Genomic DNA, 15,339 nt, shown 5'->3' on the forward strand with positions numbered 1-15,339 from the left:
CATTTTGTGTCCTTGCTTCACAGTGCTAAAGTACAAAAATAAAAGAATAAGAAAAATTAAAAATAAAAACAATTGTATCTTCATTTTTTCTTAATCACTATCTTCTGTAGGTGTTGCAGTGTTACCTTGTTAATTGCATTTCCTGGCATGTTGTGAATGCCATAAATCTGCTCAGTGACATCAAATTTCATCTTGGGAATGCTGAACAGTAACAGCTCCAGCCTTACAATGAAATTGTTCTTTATCTGCTGCTTACAGAAATCCCAGAACTGTGGCAAATGCCTGAGCCATGCATTTAGATTTGTACTGTCTGGTCTCCACTCTTCTGTCTTTCAACTTGTACTCCTCATCTAAGTGCCATCCGACTTATTACTTGCATGAAAGACTCCTTACAGCACAGGATTTGAAAAGGCTTCAATTGCTGCAGGTTTTCAGCCAGAATTGCTGCTCAACTTCAGCTTTATCTTCCTGGGTAGCACTAACACCATGGTAATTTCTTTCTTTCAGGTGAGGCATCAGGTCAGCAATAGTTACAAATAGGGTCTGCACTTGTAAAGTTGTTTGAGACTCAAAAGAGCTAATTAAGGATTTTTTAACCATTTTACTCTATAAATGCAACTCTGCTATGAATAAAATGTTGTAAAGTCAAGTTTTTTCTCTCTCAGCATTGTTTCCAACTGCTCCCAGGACCCATTCTGGCAGTTCTGTACTATGAAGCCCTGGGCTCAAGTCCTCAGAGGTTTTCCTTATCTGTACAAATGAGTTTGCACTGATTCCCTCTCTTCTTGCATTGTTCTGAAAGCCCTTCTGTGTATCTGCACTCTATTATCCAGTGAGCAGAGAGAAGAACAAGCAATATTGACCATTCAATAACTAATTCTCTGATAAAGAGACCAGCTGAATGGAAAACAGCTTTCCATTTAATTTAAAGAAAAATGTTGATAGACTTATCTTTTAAAATAAAACAGAAACACAATACCACCATCCATGTTTCTCATAAGTATATATGTTTGCCACTGATGAGAAACTCTCATGAACCAATTTTTTAAGCTCCTCTTGTGATTGTTCATTAAGGCAGAAAAGAGTCAAATTCCCAAGCTTTGGTAGAAGCATTTGAGACAAGGTGCACACAGCTAAGAGATAAGAGCAATCCACCTCCGTGCACATGAGCAGCCAAGGAGCTAGAAGCAAGTGGAGGTGATATTAACTGAGATCAACAGTTGGAAATTTCCCTCTCTGTTTTGGATTCTGAATTAGCCTGTAACTCCAAGAAATTAGCATTTGTGAGAAGTTTTCCTTGCATCCTTGCATACAATTTTTGAAATGAAAACTAAAAAATCAGTCTCAGTAATGGTTGATGAACCTTTGTCAACAAAGACTGATCAAAGCACTAAAACTAAATCATTCTCCATCCAGATATTATGGAATTCAGACTCCTTCCTAAAGTACTGGATGAAAAATTAGAACTGATTTCTAGAACAACAGAATACCAAAGCTCCAAATCAAAAGTATTTCAAAAGCACTTTGATTAACTGCAGTCATGTGTTGTACCAATTGGTCTCTGTTTCTTTCTTGCCAAGTACTGTTTCTTGTCTACAGAATAAATTGTCCATATTCAAGAGTGACCTTAAAATTGCCATCAGGGAGAGATGACTCAGAGAAAATCCTCAAGTTATTCCATTATATCACGGCTTCCTCTCTTCATTTTGAGGGGATAATGCTGTCATCTTCTCTGATCTTAAAACTTGCAGGCCCCAACAGGTGGTTCAGATGACAAATCTGATCCTTGTGTTCTTAGAAGACATTTTTTAGAGTTGCAGCCATAAATGTCCATGACTTTGAGATAACACACTTCAAGTTTTGTTGGCATTTAAAGAGAGTTCAAGATAGTTATTCAGGATGGCCATATTTAACTTATTCCTTTTTAATTATCTAGCCTATATGCTTGTGTAAATACTTTGAAATACTAAAATTCAAAGGACATTCCAGTTTTTGATCATTGAACAACTGAAATGCAAGATATCTGTTTGGATTTGTACCTATCTGGTCTTTTTCACTAAGACTCACAAGGGAGCTATTATTTATGTTTTCTGAACTTAAACACAATATCTTGCAGTTGTTCCACAGTGAATTCCTGCTTTTTTGGATATGACTATTCTGAATAACCTTCTGTACCACTATTAATAATTCTGTTGAATTTAATATAGATACTCAGGCATAAAATAGGCACATTAAATATTTGATTCTAAATATCAAGTATTTATTTTAAGTATTCAAGGTATAAAACAAGAAAGAGTTGAAAGCAATTAAGCACCTGAATTTGGGTTACAAGACAGTTGTTCTTTTAATATATGCTTGGGAAAGCTTTCGCAAATTCTTTTTTAATGAAGAGATACAGAATGAACACACATATAAATATGAAAATATCACATCTTTATAAATCAATGGTGTCAATAGAAGTTTTTGGGTTTGTTTTTTTTTTTAAAGGAGGTACTTTCACCTTTTGATATAAGTGGAATGTTGAACTAAGCATAATGTGCACAGTAGTTTGCTGCATAATATTTGTCACTAATTAGCTTTTGTGTTATGCAAATTTGGTAAAGCAGTTGAAAGCTGAAATCTCAAATGAAGTTTGCATCCAATTACAATTTTGTAAAATGATTCCAACCCTGTTTTACCACTACATAATCTGACTCTACCTCTTCCTGACCAGCAGTTTTAAGCTGATGAAGGGACTCCAGAAGATTTCCTTCAGTGAGTGGTTCATTTGTCACACCACATTATTCATCTGAGATTTTGCTCTAGGAATAAGATACTTCCATGCTGGTCTCTTGAATCCCAGAGCAAGGGGAAGCTATTCATCTTATGAATCAGAATATGTCTAGAGACACTAAATGCTTGCCAGCAAGGAGAAATGAAGTAGATGAAAACATCAACAGTGTGAAATCTTTGCTAAGGAGAACTACAGCACTTACAGCTCACATTGATAGGTAAAAAGGTGTTAAGTCTAAGTAGATACCAAAAGAAATAAAAAATAAGAAACACCTGCATTGTCTTAGAATTAAAAGGTTGGCTTCATCAAAATTTCAAATATCTGGCATAATTCTGTTAGAAATTACCATGGGGCCGTTCTGTGTTCCCAGCTTGGTATTTAGCATTTGCATTGGGACCCTTCCAATAATCCTGAATGTTGTTTGGTGCTTTTTTCTGGTATTCAGAATATGCCATTTGTCCTTACATCTATTTACAAGGAATGGGGAAATTTGTATGCAAATCTCCAATATTTCTTAGAGATGAAATTCAGTGAGCCCATATCTCTTCAGTAAAATTCAGGAATCATTCTGCTTAGGAGATTTGCCTACAAAAACTCAAACTTATTGCACAGGTTATGTTATTTTTGACTACTGAAGATATTGTTCTCTCTCTCTCTCTCTCTCTCTCTCTCTCTCTATATATATATATATATATATATATATCCAGAAAGATATTGCTATACATATATATCTAATATTAATTATTATCTAGTGTACATGGTTCAACACAATTTAAAATTAACTTGGAGGACAGTCACATTCTTATATTTTAAGTTCTTAAATTTTATTAAAACCATATGACCAGATTAATTATAGATAGTAGTAGTGAATAAAGCTGTGTAAATTACATCTTTTGTGGGGATGGTGAAATAAAAAAGTTAGAAAGAACAGCCAGTATAATGCTTTCACTGCCCATAAAAAAATTATGAAAAACAATTTATGGTCAAACAAAAATGCTGTTTGATACACAGGAAAAGCATGTTTCATTAGGGATTAATTAACTTCCTGAATTAACAAAGACCAAGTCACGTGTAAAACATCAAGGCATGAGCTTTAAATTTAATATTTTTTCCCCAATCCATTTTTTCCCCAGTGTACGATTTCCTACCCAAAAAATTGCGCAATAGGGGAAAAAAAAAGAATAAGAAAATACAGGATGTTTTGGTGGAATATGCAGAACTGGACAAAATAGGCAATTTCATGTGCAACTCATAAATCCATGGGTAAATTATTGTGAAACAATCAGTAAATATCCAATTGTCTGTTATGCATATTTGGCAGGAATAAAATAGGCATTTAGTGGAATGACAATGCTGCTTTATTTTAGTCCTTATTAAAAGTTATGTATTTTATACATATGCATTTTATATTTAGTGCTCCATGCTAAAAAAGTTTGGCTTGTAATGTATGGCAGAAGAGCTCAGTCCTACAAAATGCTATGTTAGAAGGAATATGAAGTGTTTTAACATGTATAGAGACAATTATATCAAGTCCTGTCATGAAACTCAAGAATTTGGGGAGTATTAATATCGAAATGTACTCCTGTGAGCAGCATAACTGTGGATTTTGTTTATCAGCTGGGAAGCAGGAGACTGTTTCAAGAGGCAACAGCACAGAATCTCACAACCAAAAAGGGTAATAAAGTTCAAAACAACTTATCTTTCTGACAGAACTGAACTGAGGTGTGGTTTTTACTCTAAATGTGCCTTAGCAGCTTGATCTTCATTCAGTGTAGAATCTGGATTCTTTTGAGAGTCTGTTCACAGGCTCTCTGAGCCAACTGAATTGTGTTCAGATGCTAGGCATATATCCATTTATAAATAACGATGTTTGGAGCTTTCATAAAATTCAGAACTTCATGCTTGTTCTATTCTCTATGAAAGTTACTTTTAAAGACATTGTAAAAGCAACTTGGTATTGAAATGAGGAAAAGACTGCATTTGGCTTCATTATCAAATTTATGAGTATAAGCCACAAAGCAACATTTGCTCTTCTTTGCTTTCTGATACAAAAAGAAGTTTCCACAGTCTCTGAAGTCTGTAGAAGGGAAGCCCCTTTGTGTTTCAGTGCTGTTTGGAGAGCAGAAGGAAGTAGAGAAGGACAAATCTGGCATACTATTTAAAACCACAGGGTTTGATTTTACTTTTTTTTGAAAGGAGAGGAATGCTTTTTTGCAAAGAACTTTCAAGAGATTTTCTCATCCTTTAGCAAGATCTGAAAAGAATCCATTAATTTTACAAAAAAAAAAAATATATAAAAAAACCCCAACTTTCCCTGAAGAAACTATTATAAAAAATGTTACTACATCCAGTTGTGGCTGTCAGGTTTGTGACTTACTGAGCAGATCAAATAGTACCCCTGGTTTGCCACCTCACTTGTGACCCTCAGTGACCCAGCAGTGGCAGTGAAGGGAGAGTAAAGGAGAAACAGCCTGGGACACAGCACATGGTTACACAGCCATCATGGTTGTGGAGTTCTGGCAAATATGAACAAAGAAAAACTAAGTACAAAATCAGAAGATTTGTTGGGGTGCATATGGGTTTTTTTTGACAAGAAACTGGTGATACTACATAAGATAATACCAGGGAGGAATAAGAGAAAGATGGTCAGGGATTTGCAGCTCATCATTATCCAGAAAAATTATTGTCATGCAGTGCTGCCATGTTTTCTGCCATTATGAATTAAAGAAATACCCACAGGAAGATAAGATACCTGCTTTGAAGTCCTTAGTCTCTATTTTAAAGCAGTGAATAACAGTAAATAGCATAAACACAGGAACTGATGGAAAGGAACATGACAATACAAAGCAAATTCTTTTTAATAATTCTTTTTAAACTCTAATAACATATAAGCACCTCTTGAAATAAAATGTGTGGGGAACTATTGGGGAAACAAGTGCCTGTCTTGTGAAAGTTAGAAAACTGAAATGTTTTCATATTTTGCATTAAAATCTTTCCAGTGTTTATTTATTTGTTTTAATGGAAGAAGAAAGAGAAGCTCACACCCAGCAGCTGCTCAGCTTAGGCAAAATTTGGAAGTCCCAAGTTCAAGCCTCTGCTAAAACTTGTGTTTGTTTATACAAAGTACAAACAGAGAAGACTTGGTGGTTACAGTAGCATGGTGGTTTTTATCTGTGGTGAAAGAGAAGATCAAAACTCACACTGAATCAGGAAAAACAGAGACTTGGCTGTGACTCACCCCCAGGCTGCAGGCTCTGTGCTGCAGCCACTGGCAGGAACACTCCACTCCTCCAGTGTCACCCTCCTCTCTCAGGAGAATCTGCATCTTTGCTGAAGCCTTCCTGCAAAACTAGCATACATTTCACAGTGAAGAGTGCTGGCTTCAAAACACTGACCTTTTCAAGTGAACACCCATTCTCTTGAAACACTACTAAATTTCAGGGCTGTATCACCACCTTGTAGGATATTAGTTGTTTGTCGTGGCTTAACAGTTTTATTCTTTTCTTTTTCAGAAAGGAAGTCCAGGAAAATATAAAAATAATTTAAAGTGGAAAAGTCACTCTAAATTGAGTAATATCTTAATGTCCTGGAACTTTAAATCCCAAAAAGCAATTCAAATTCTGAAGCCCCTCTATTATAAAAAGACAAAAAACTTCCCTGCTGTAATTTTTCACTCTTTTAAAACTGCCCATATAATAGTGATTTATATCAGCTAGATCTGCCTTTGCATTTACTTAATGCAAAGTCACCCATACATCTTGGCAGCACATTTGCAGTGTTGTCTGCTGGCTCTGTTAAAAGTAAATAGGGTTGAATGAAATAAGATGCTAAGGATTTATCATGATTCCTCCAGAAAGTGCTCACATTTGGACAACAGATAGCAAAAGAAAACAGAAAGCATGTAACACTTGCCCTCCCTTGGGTGGCTTGCAGTGGATTTCTCTAGAATATGTTAATGAAATAATTACACTGATTAAGAAAATAGATTAAATTAATATTCCTGTCTTTAATTTCTTTCAAAAATGTTATTTTAGTGCCATAATCCTGTTGTGGATCTTGAATACTTCTTGTAGCAATGTGCTTACAAACATGTATATAAATGGCTCCTTTCAGCAGAAATATCTCTGAGATTTATGATGAATCTGTAATTAGGATATAAAATTTCACCATTGAAATGTGACTACTTATTGGGTAGACAATGGTTTCCACTCACAACAAATTATTTTGCAAATAATTTCAATTTATGTTTACATATACAAGTACTTCTCTTAAATCAGTGGGAGTAATACTACAACCAATCTATTTACCCTGAGAGGAGACCCTGAAAGTTAACATCTCACCTCATATCACAAAACAAGGGTGAAGAAATCTCATCTACAACCTTGAATAAATTGTATTTCACATAGAAGCACAGGAAATACCATGTTTAATACTACAGCAGACACAATTTGTATTTTGAGGGGTTTATCTAAGGTGAAATTCCCAACAGCCTGAAACTTGATCACACTGTATTGCCTGCCCAGACTAGAGTACTTAAAATCTCCACATACTAATCCTTTTATAGCTATATGTTAATAAGCTTTCTTAATCTTTCTAGGAGCAATAAGTAAAAATATTTTAGAGGCCTTTCACATTAAATTACCCCTCCCCACACTGAAATGTGTGCATTGAGAGCTTTTTCATAATGAGAAGCGATGTGCAGTCTAAATAGAAGAGTCAGCACTGCTGGCTGTGTGTACAATTAAAAACAACTACAACAGCCATTGTGCTTTCTTCAGGTGTCTTTAGACATATAGTTTCCCAGGCTTTAATTTGGAAATTAAATACATTAATATTGTTTTTTTTAAAGGAAAATAAACTAGCATAGCCTCTTTCTGTGGAAGTTTTTTGAAAAGTATAAATACTACCAAGGTCCTGCCAGAAAATGGTGTATATTGTAAGAGTATATGCCTGTGAGTCCTGCTGCCTGGTCTGAGGAAGTATGGCCCAGGGCATCCACATATGACCCAGGAAAGTTTTGTCCTTCCTCTGGTTTCTGCCAAAATCTTTGTTCTGGAAGTGTGCTTAATCACTTCACCCTGCCTTGTTTCTCTCTACCATTTCCACCATAACTAGATAACAAACTCTGTGTTTTGTCAAACATTTGGCATGAAGGGTCACTTATCCCAATTGACCCACTAAGTGTTGCCAAAATGCAAATCACACCGATCTCACTGATGTGACAAAATTTCACCTTAGTGTTACACAACAAACCTACACGACATGGGCCACTTTAATTCAGCATTGAGAGGGTGCAAAAATGGGAATCTGAGAGGGAATAGCAGGAAACAGGACTAAGCAGTGGATGAAAAGTACAGGAAAATTAGTTAAACTGCTAAAACCAAGTGGAGACTCGAGGTCTGGAAGGTGGTAGCTGCTCTGCTTGGCCACCATTCACACGCCCTGCAGTGGCATGTGCCCACACCCTCCAATATCTGAGGGTGAGCAAAGGAACTTTTCTGCCCAAGGGATGCATGAGCTGTAATCTCACCTTTTCACTGCTGGCAAATGCATGTTTTCCACAACTTCTCTTAATGATTCATCTTTGCAGACTTTCTCTAGTCTGGGATTTAAGGGAGGTGATGATTACTACACACAAAGATTCACTTACTGATTTTCTAATGTGCCAAGTTACTCTATTTAAATCCTAAGATTCCCACTGCAGACTCTTCAGTTACAACTAGGAATGCAACCTGATTTTCACAAAGAGTGACTGAAGTCTGCCCTGTGAAAGAATGGTCATCTTTCACTTCCCAGTTGCAACAGTGTCTCCAATCACTCAACTGTTCGGCTCACAAGACCAAACATTCTGATACTCTGTGTTCTCTTTGTGTTTCTCACAAATGACAAATGTTTACTGTGTTTTCTTCTAAATCGTGGTCAACATGAGAGCAGCCTGGTCCCCCTGCAAGAATCCTGCTCACTAAATGGAGTAAGCACTGGCTGAGGATGTAAAGCTATTTCCTAAAAGGGCTGGTGTGTAAAAGACTCCAAATAAACAAAAACTGCTGAGACATCTGAAAATAGAGTGCAGTGCTGGACAGGTTCACGAAATAGCTTTGAGAGAACTAGTACTACCAAAGGCAGTATGGCCCTGTCAGTGCAGTTTTTCTCTGCAGGATGAATTATCCAGGGCTCACTAATGCAGTTGTATCGATTTTGAGACCTTGCTAGCCTGGGTATCCTTACACAGCACAATGCTCTGTGTGTGTATTCTTAGCGCTCATTCTCAAGAGAAGCCATTAAGGTGTCACTGGGTCTTAATTGTCTCCATAGAGGATGTTTTCTTTAAAGCCCTGTTTGTTTGAAAAACAAAGCAAAACATATTGCTTAAGTTTTATTTTCAGACCTCCACGGGGAATTTTGCAGTACTATGCATGTAATTTACAAATTATTACATAATTTATTTTTAGAAGCAACTACTTCAGTGATGTAGAGAAATTCACCTGGTTCTAGAGGAAACAGATCTGACCAACAGGTCTCAGAACTGCTGGGTGGTGAGCATTTGTGGAGGGAGCAGAAGAGTCCTGGACAGGGGCTGTGGACTGAAGATACTGAATGTCTGTGCCAGCCTGGAGCAGATCTGTGGGCAGGGTGAGAAGCTGAGAGCCCCACACCAGCCCTGTTCATGGGGGAGCAGTCACTGAGGACTGGCTCTTCTCCAGCCCCATTACTGGGGAGCAGATGGAGCTCAATTTCAGATCGATTTCAAGTCAACATCATCTGAAAAACAAAACAAAACAAAGTAAATAAGGAGTCCTCAGAGGAGCTCTGCTGACCCTTTTGAGCAGAGGTCTGGAGGAGGGCAATAAGGATAATTGGGGGACTGGAACATTTCTCTTATGAGGAAAGGCTGAGGGAGCGGGGCCTGTTAAGCCCTGAGAAGAGTGAGCTGAGAGGGGACCTCATTAATGTGTATAAATACCTAAAGGGGTGCCAAGAATATGATACCAGGGTCTTCTTGGTGGTGCCAAGCAAGAGAACCACAGAATGGTTCGGGTTAGAAGGTGACATTGATGATCATCTTGTTCCACCCCTTGTCATGGTCAGGGACACCTTCCTGATCCCAGGCTGCTCCATGCCCTGTCCAACCTGGCCTTGGACAGCTGCAGGGATGGGGCAGCCACAGCTTCTCTGGGCACCTGTGCCAGGACCTCACCACCTTCAATTTCCCCCTAATATCTGATCTAAACCTGCTCTTTCCATCTGAAGCCATTCCCCCAAGCCCAGTCACTACGTGCTCTTGTAAACAGCCTTGCCTCATCTTCCCTGTAAGTCCCTTCAAGGCTGCAGTTGGGTCACCCCAAAGCTTCTCTTTTCCAGGCCGAACAACCCCTGTGTCCCAGCCCCTCAGGAGAGGCGCTCCATCCTTCTGGACGGGCAAGAGCACTCGAGGCCACAGGAAGGCACAGGGAATTCCACGGGAACCTGGGAAAAGCTCCGCTCTGGAACAGCCTGCTCGGACAGGGCGCGGAGCCTCCCTCAGCGGAGATACTCCAGAACCATGGGGACACAGTCGTGTGCCATGTGCTGTGGGGTGGCTCTGAGCCCCGTGAGCCGCTGTGGGCCCCGGTGAGCCGCTGTGAGCCCCAGTGAGCTGCTGTGGGCCCCGGTGAGCCCTGATGAGCCGCTATGGGCCTCGGTGAGCCCCGGTGAGACGCTATGGGCCCGGTGAGCTGCTGTGGGCCCCGGTGAGCCCCGGTGAGTCGCTGTGAGCCCCGGTGAGCCGCTATGGGCCCTGGTAAGCCGCTGTGGGCCCCGGTGAGCCGCTGTGGGGTGGCTCTGAGCCCCGGTGAGCCGCTATGGGCCCCGGTGAGCCCCAGTGAGCCGCTATGAGCCCCGGTGAGCCGCTGTGGGCCCCAGTGAGCCCCGTGAGCTGCTGTGGGCCCCGGTGAGCCGCTGTGGGCCCCGGTGAGCCCCGGTGAGCCGCTGTGGGTCCTGGTGAGCCCCGTGAGCCCCGGTGAGCTGCTATGGGCCCCGGTGAGCCCCGTGAGCCGCTGTGGGCCCCGGTGAGCCGCTGTGGGCCCTGGTGAGCCCCATGAGCCGCTGTGGGCCCCAGTGAGCCCCGGTGAGCCCCAGTGAGCTGCTGTGGGCCCTGGTGAGCCGCTGTGGGCCCCGGTGAGTCGCCATGGGCTCCGGTGAGCCACTATGGGCCCCGGTGAGCCGCTATGAGCCCCGGTGAGCCGCTGTGGGCCCCGGTGAGCCGCTGTGGGCTCCGGCAGCGTTCACCCACAGCCCTCGGCTCGGCTCGGCTCGGCTCGGCTCGGCTCGGCTCGGCTCGGCTCGGCCCGGCCCGGCCCGGCCCGGCCCGGCTCCCGCCCCGCCCCGCGCGCGTTCCCGGATGGAAGCGGCGCGTCCCGCGTGACCGCTCCCTCCCGGAAGTGCGGCGGGAGCGGGAGCGGGGCCGTGCGGGAGCCGGGAGGTGCGGAGCGCGGCGCGGGCACGGCCGGGAGCAGCGGGACTCGGCGCGGGCAGCGATGCGGCTCCGCCGCCGCCCGGGCTCGCCGCCTTCGCCTCCCGCCGGGCGCCGGTGACCGTCACAGCGTCCCCGCCCCGGCGGAATGAGCCCCGCCGCGCCGCCCCGCCAGCGCCGCGATCCGGTACGTGCCGGGCCGGGGGTGCGGGTGCGGTGCGGGGGGAAAAGCCTTTGTTGTGGCTCCGGGCACGGGGCAGCGCCGGGCGGTGCTGCGGGAGGGCAGGGCCGGGCCGCGGTGCGCCGGGGCGGGCGGTGTCGGCTCTCCGCGGTGCGGGGATCCAGCGATCCGGGATCCAGCGATCCGGGGATCCAGGGATCAGCTACCCCCGCCTCGGGCTCCTGCGGGCCGCGGTGAGCGCTGCCCGCCGCTCGGCCGCGGAGCCCCGCGGAGCCCTCCGCCCCTGCCCTCGCTATCCCCAGTGCGGTTTGGTTCGGGAAGTTCAGGCCGTGTGAGAAAGCAGAAGGCGGCTGTGGGGGGGGTTTGGCTGGGAGGTTGTTCGCCGTCTTTTGGGCTGCGGCAAAGTTTGTGGCAGGGTTCCGTGGATGGTGTGTGAGGAAAGCTGCCCTCGGTTCACCATCTTAGTCGTGGTCAGGAAGTGGAGTTGACTCAGGCTGGTTTCACCTGATGATGTCGTCTGCTGAAATTCCCGGGAGTCCGGGCAAAATTTACATCGCACTGAGGCTGTTCGAGGGCAGAAGTAGGTGAGAAAAACCGTAAAGCATGGGAAACGGCAAAACAAAGGAAACTGTATCAGCGATATCGATGAGGTCTCGGTATTTCTTTAACTGTAGGATACTGAAATCAGCAATCCATTTTAAAACGTAGTTTTGCTTTGTGACTCTATTGGTAATTTCTTTTCTAAATGGATGTTAAGAGTCATAAAAATAGTACTTGAACAAAAAGGATTGTCTCGAACCTCCTGCCAGGAAGAACAATCTGTGGCAGAGTCAAGCAGGGTCCTTCCTTATTCTTATCAGTTCTGCAGAAAGCATTATTTCGATAGATATCACATATGGTTACAGGAATTTTTACCACAGTGGTTCTGAGCTAAACCATTTGTACGACTGCCAAGGTATTTTGTTGTAACCATAAGAAAAAAAGGTTAACAAAAAATGTCTCCTTTTATGTTTTTTACTAGAAGTTGTATTATTTCTGGAAATGAATATCCCTTTTTAGAAGGGTACTTAGCAGTTAGTGTCACTTCTGAAAGTATTTTACCTGGCTTCTCTCTGGGCCTTCTGGGATGTGTGGCCAGGGCAACCATAAATGTTTGTGAAGGATTTCCAGTGTGTGTCTATTGCATGGTTATTTCCCTCTCACTTTGTAAGGAGATATTTACTTAGGAAAGGGAAAATAATTTTTAAACAATCTGCCTTTTGTGTGTAAAGCTGCAAACTTGTCAGGTTTTGGTACATCAGCAGAAACTGCATTTAACTCTCATCTGGAAATCTGAGATTTTAAATATCCAGAAATATCCTTGGTGTTATATTCCCTTGAAACAGCTTTCTGCCAAACTTTTAGCTTTGGTACTTTGCAGCCTGCTTTTAAACTGTCAGTGAAAATAAAAAATTACATTCTGTACTTGCATAGGCGGCACAAGCTACTTGTTGCTATTAAAAACTTCTATATGCTATAGACAAATATAAAATGAATTTGAAAAGCTACCAAGTTTTCTTTCTGGCCCTAATCACTGATTTCAACCATTAGTGCATGCTGTTAACAGTTTTGCATGTTCAGTTGAAATCACATAAAGCTAATTTTTTTCCTCTTTTTTTCCCTATAGGTTGTGTTTCTCTGTTGTTTTTTGTGCCTTTGAAAGCACCTAAACATAAATATACAGGAGAGAAGAATAAAACCAATTGTCATTATCTACATAAGTTAGAGTGGAGAAGAAATAGCTGAGGACAGCAAGAGGAAACAGTTGACTTGCACTTCAATCTCATTAATTTCTTGCTTCATTCATTCTTCCCAGGTTTTCTATCTGCGTTAGCAGACAGTCTGCATTGCTTTTCTAGCCTTTCATATATAATCTCTTCACATCTCTTCACTTTTTTTTTTTTTTCTCTTTGCATCCCCTGCCGTTGTAGAGGTGGTGGTAATTAGAAATTTGTCCTGTTGAATGTTTCCCGGCTCTTTGGAAGCCTAGGTGTAGGCTTCTGTGTGTCTTGCCTTATAAAACCACCTCAGCCTGCTTTTTTCTTTTTTGTAATGTTTTCATGTTGATGACAAGTGGATATTTTTGGTGGGTTTTTTTTCTCACAGTTTTTGTGACAGGTTCCTATGCTCCTTATGGGCATTTCTGTCTCCTTGTCAAAAGCAGTCTGCTTCCTGTGTATTTACCAAAACCTGGTTGAGACTAAAGAAGTCTTAAGTGAGATTGTTACACTTCCCAGAAGCAGCAGCCTGATACCTGTAGTCATAAAGTCCTGGAATCTTCAAAATACTGTGCTCTCAGTCAAAACATGAAGACCATACATTTTGTCCTGTATGTCCTGGGCCCTGCATTTTTGGGATGGAATAGAAGACACTTGCCTCAGTGCTTGACTAATGGTCTTGCCTGTGGTCTCCAAGAGCCTCTTGTACCTTGGCACTGGCACAGGGTGCCCAGAGAAGCTGTGGTTGCCCCATGCCTTGGCAGTGTCCAAGGACAGGTTGGATTGTGCTTGGAGCAGCCTGGAATAGTGGAAGGTGTCCCTGCCCATGGCAGGGGGGTTGGAATGAAATGATCTTCAAGTTTCCTTCAAACCCAAACCATTCCATGATTCCCTTTCCCCTCTACAAAATACGTACATATTCACAAGAGACCGTCCTTCCTTTGATTTCTTGAGAAAATTTCCAGTTCATGTTCCTGTGACTTTTATTGCTTCTTGTCCCACTCATATCAAAAGGCTTCCTATTGGAATTGTCTCTTCACATGGAAGTAGGAAATCTCTCAATCAGTTTGTCCTTGGTACTTAGTGGAGATTCGCTGCAGCTCTGTGAGAGGTGGAGGTGTTTTAGTGGTGGTAATTTAGACGTTGGTGTTCTTAACTGAGAGAAGATGGTCGCTTGCCTTAGTTCAGTGGATTTCTTAAGAAGTGTGTGTAACTGTGTTACAGAGTGAGTGTTTTGCATAAATGTGGGGTTTTGGTAATGTTTAAGCTATTCAACTTGTGTGGTGGAATTTTGGCAGGAGTGTATGTTCAGTATTGGAAAGAGCTTAACCTAAAAACCCTCAGCTAGAAGCCTCAACTCTGTTGGTTCCATTTTATCCAAATTTAATAGCTTTCCAATGTGTTTTTTGGTAGCCTGGTTTAAAATTATTCTTTATCAGCTACAAGTTTTTTATTATGTTTTGTACAAGGAATCACTTTGCAACCATGCATATATCTGTGAACATTGTTGTGATGAGTGTTTGCATATAGCATTTGGGAAATGTAGTGGAAAGTCAGATACTCTTTCAGCTGATTCAGAAAGTCATTGGCATGGAATAATCCAGAGGGCTCCCATGTCCAAATTTCCTGAATTAGATTACTTATCCTTGATACTGCCTTGCATCTCCCAGAAGCCGTTTATCACTTCATTTTATGGTGAAAAATATTACACATGCTACTTTTAATTGTAACAGTCTGTATCATCTCGCCCACTGTGGTTTTGTGGCATTTGCTGCTTGCGCTGTGTTGTGACTTGAGTTCTTAAGTAGTTCAAGGGTGAAGTATCATTTGATGTGTAATTTACCTGTGTGCTTTAAGAAAAAGCAATTGTGTGCCAGGGAGAATGCAACAGAGTAGCTCTTGGCGTAGGCAGTGCTGCTGCTGGTGGAGTAAATGTCTCCAGGAGTTGGGAAACTTCCAAAGTTCATGGGGTGGGAACCTCTTATTGTTGTGCCGTGGAAAGGATCACTGGGTGAAACTTGGGAGCCAGGCTTTCTCTTGGCCTCCTTCCTGGTAGTTCCTTTAATGTTGGTCCCCTCCCAAGAGCTCACTTACCAGTTGGTCAAGTCTTTGCAAAATCGATTCATGAGTAGGGCTGCGAATGGAGATGAAGGAAATGGTGGGGTGATGACTTGCA

The 15,339-nt window shown here is 42.3% G+C and overlaps 1 protein-coding gene and 1 long non-coding RNA gene across 4 annotated transcripts in view; one reads left to right on the forward strand and one right to left on the reverse strand.

The window, feature by feature from the left end:
* Positions 1–9,136: 9,136 nt before the first annotated feature.
* On the reverse strand, positions 9,137–10,820 carry LOC140684528 (uncharacterized). The gene is made up of 2 exons (XR_012056902.1): positions 9,738–10,820; positions 9,137–9,535 (listed from the first exon to the last, which is right to left on the reverse strand). It is a non-coding gene; the product is annotated as an uncharacterized lncRNA (long non-coding RNA).
* Positions 10,821–11,150: 330 nt separating this feature from the next.
* SPOPL (speckle type BTB/POZ protein like) overlaps positions 11,151–15,339 on the forward strand; it is a 32,629-nt gene continuing 28,440 nt past the window's right edge. For 2 of the 3 annotated variants that reach the window (XR_012056844.1, XM_030278114.4), the window contains exon 1: positions 11,152–11,412. The gene's annotated coding sequence lies outside the window, so the exon portion shown is untranslated. Of the gene's footprint in view, positions 11,413–15,339 lie in introns of all 3 variants that reach the window. The other variant, XM_072931729.1, reaches the window with a different exon arrangement.

Source organism: Taeniopygia guttata, chromosome 7 (assembly GCF_048771995.1).
Source record: "Taeniopygia guttata chromosome 7, bTaeGut7.mat, whole genome shotgun sequence".
Taxonomy (NCBI): domain Eukaryota; kingdom Metazoa; phylum Chordata; class Aves; order Passeriformes; family Estrildidae; genus Taeniopygia; species Taeniopygia guttata.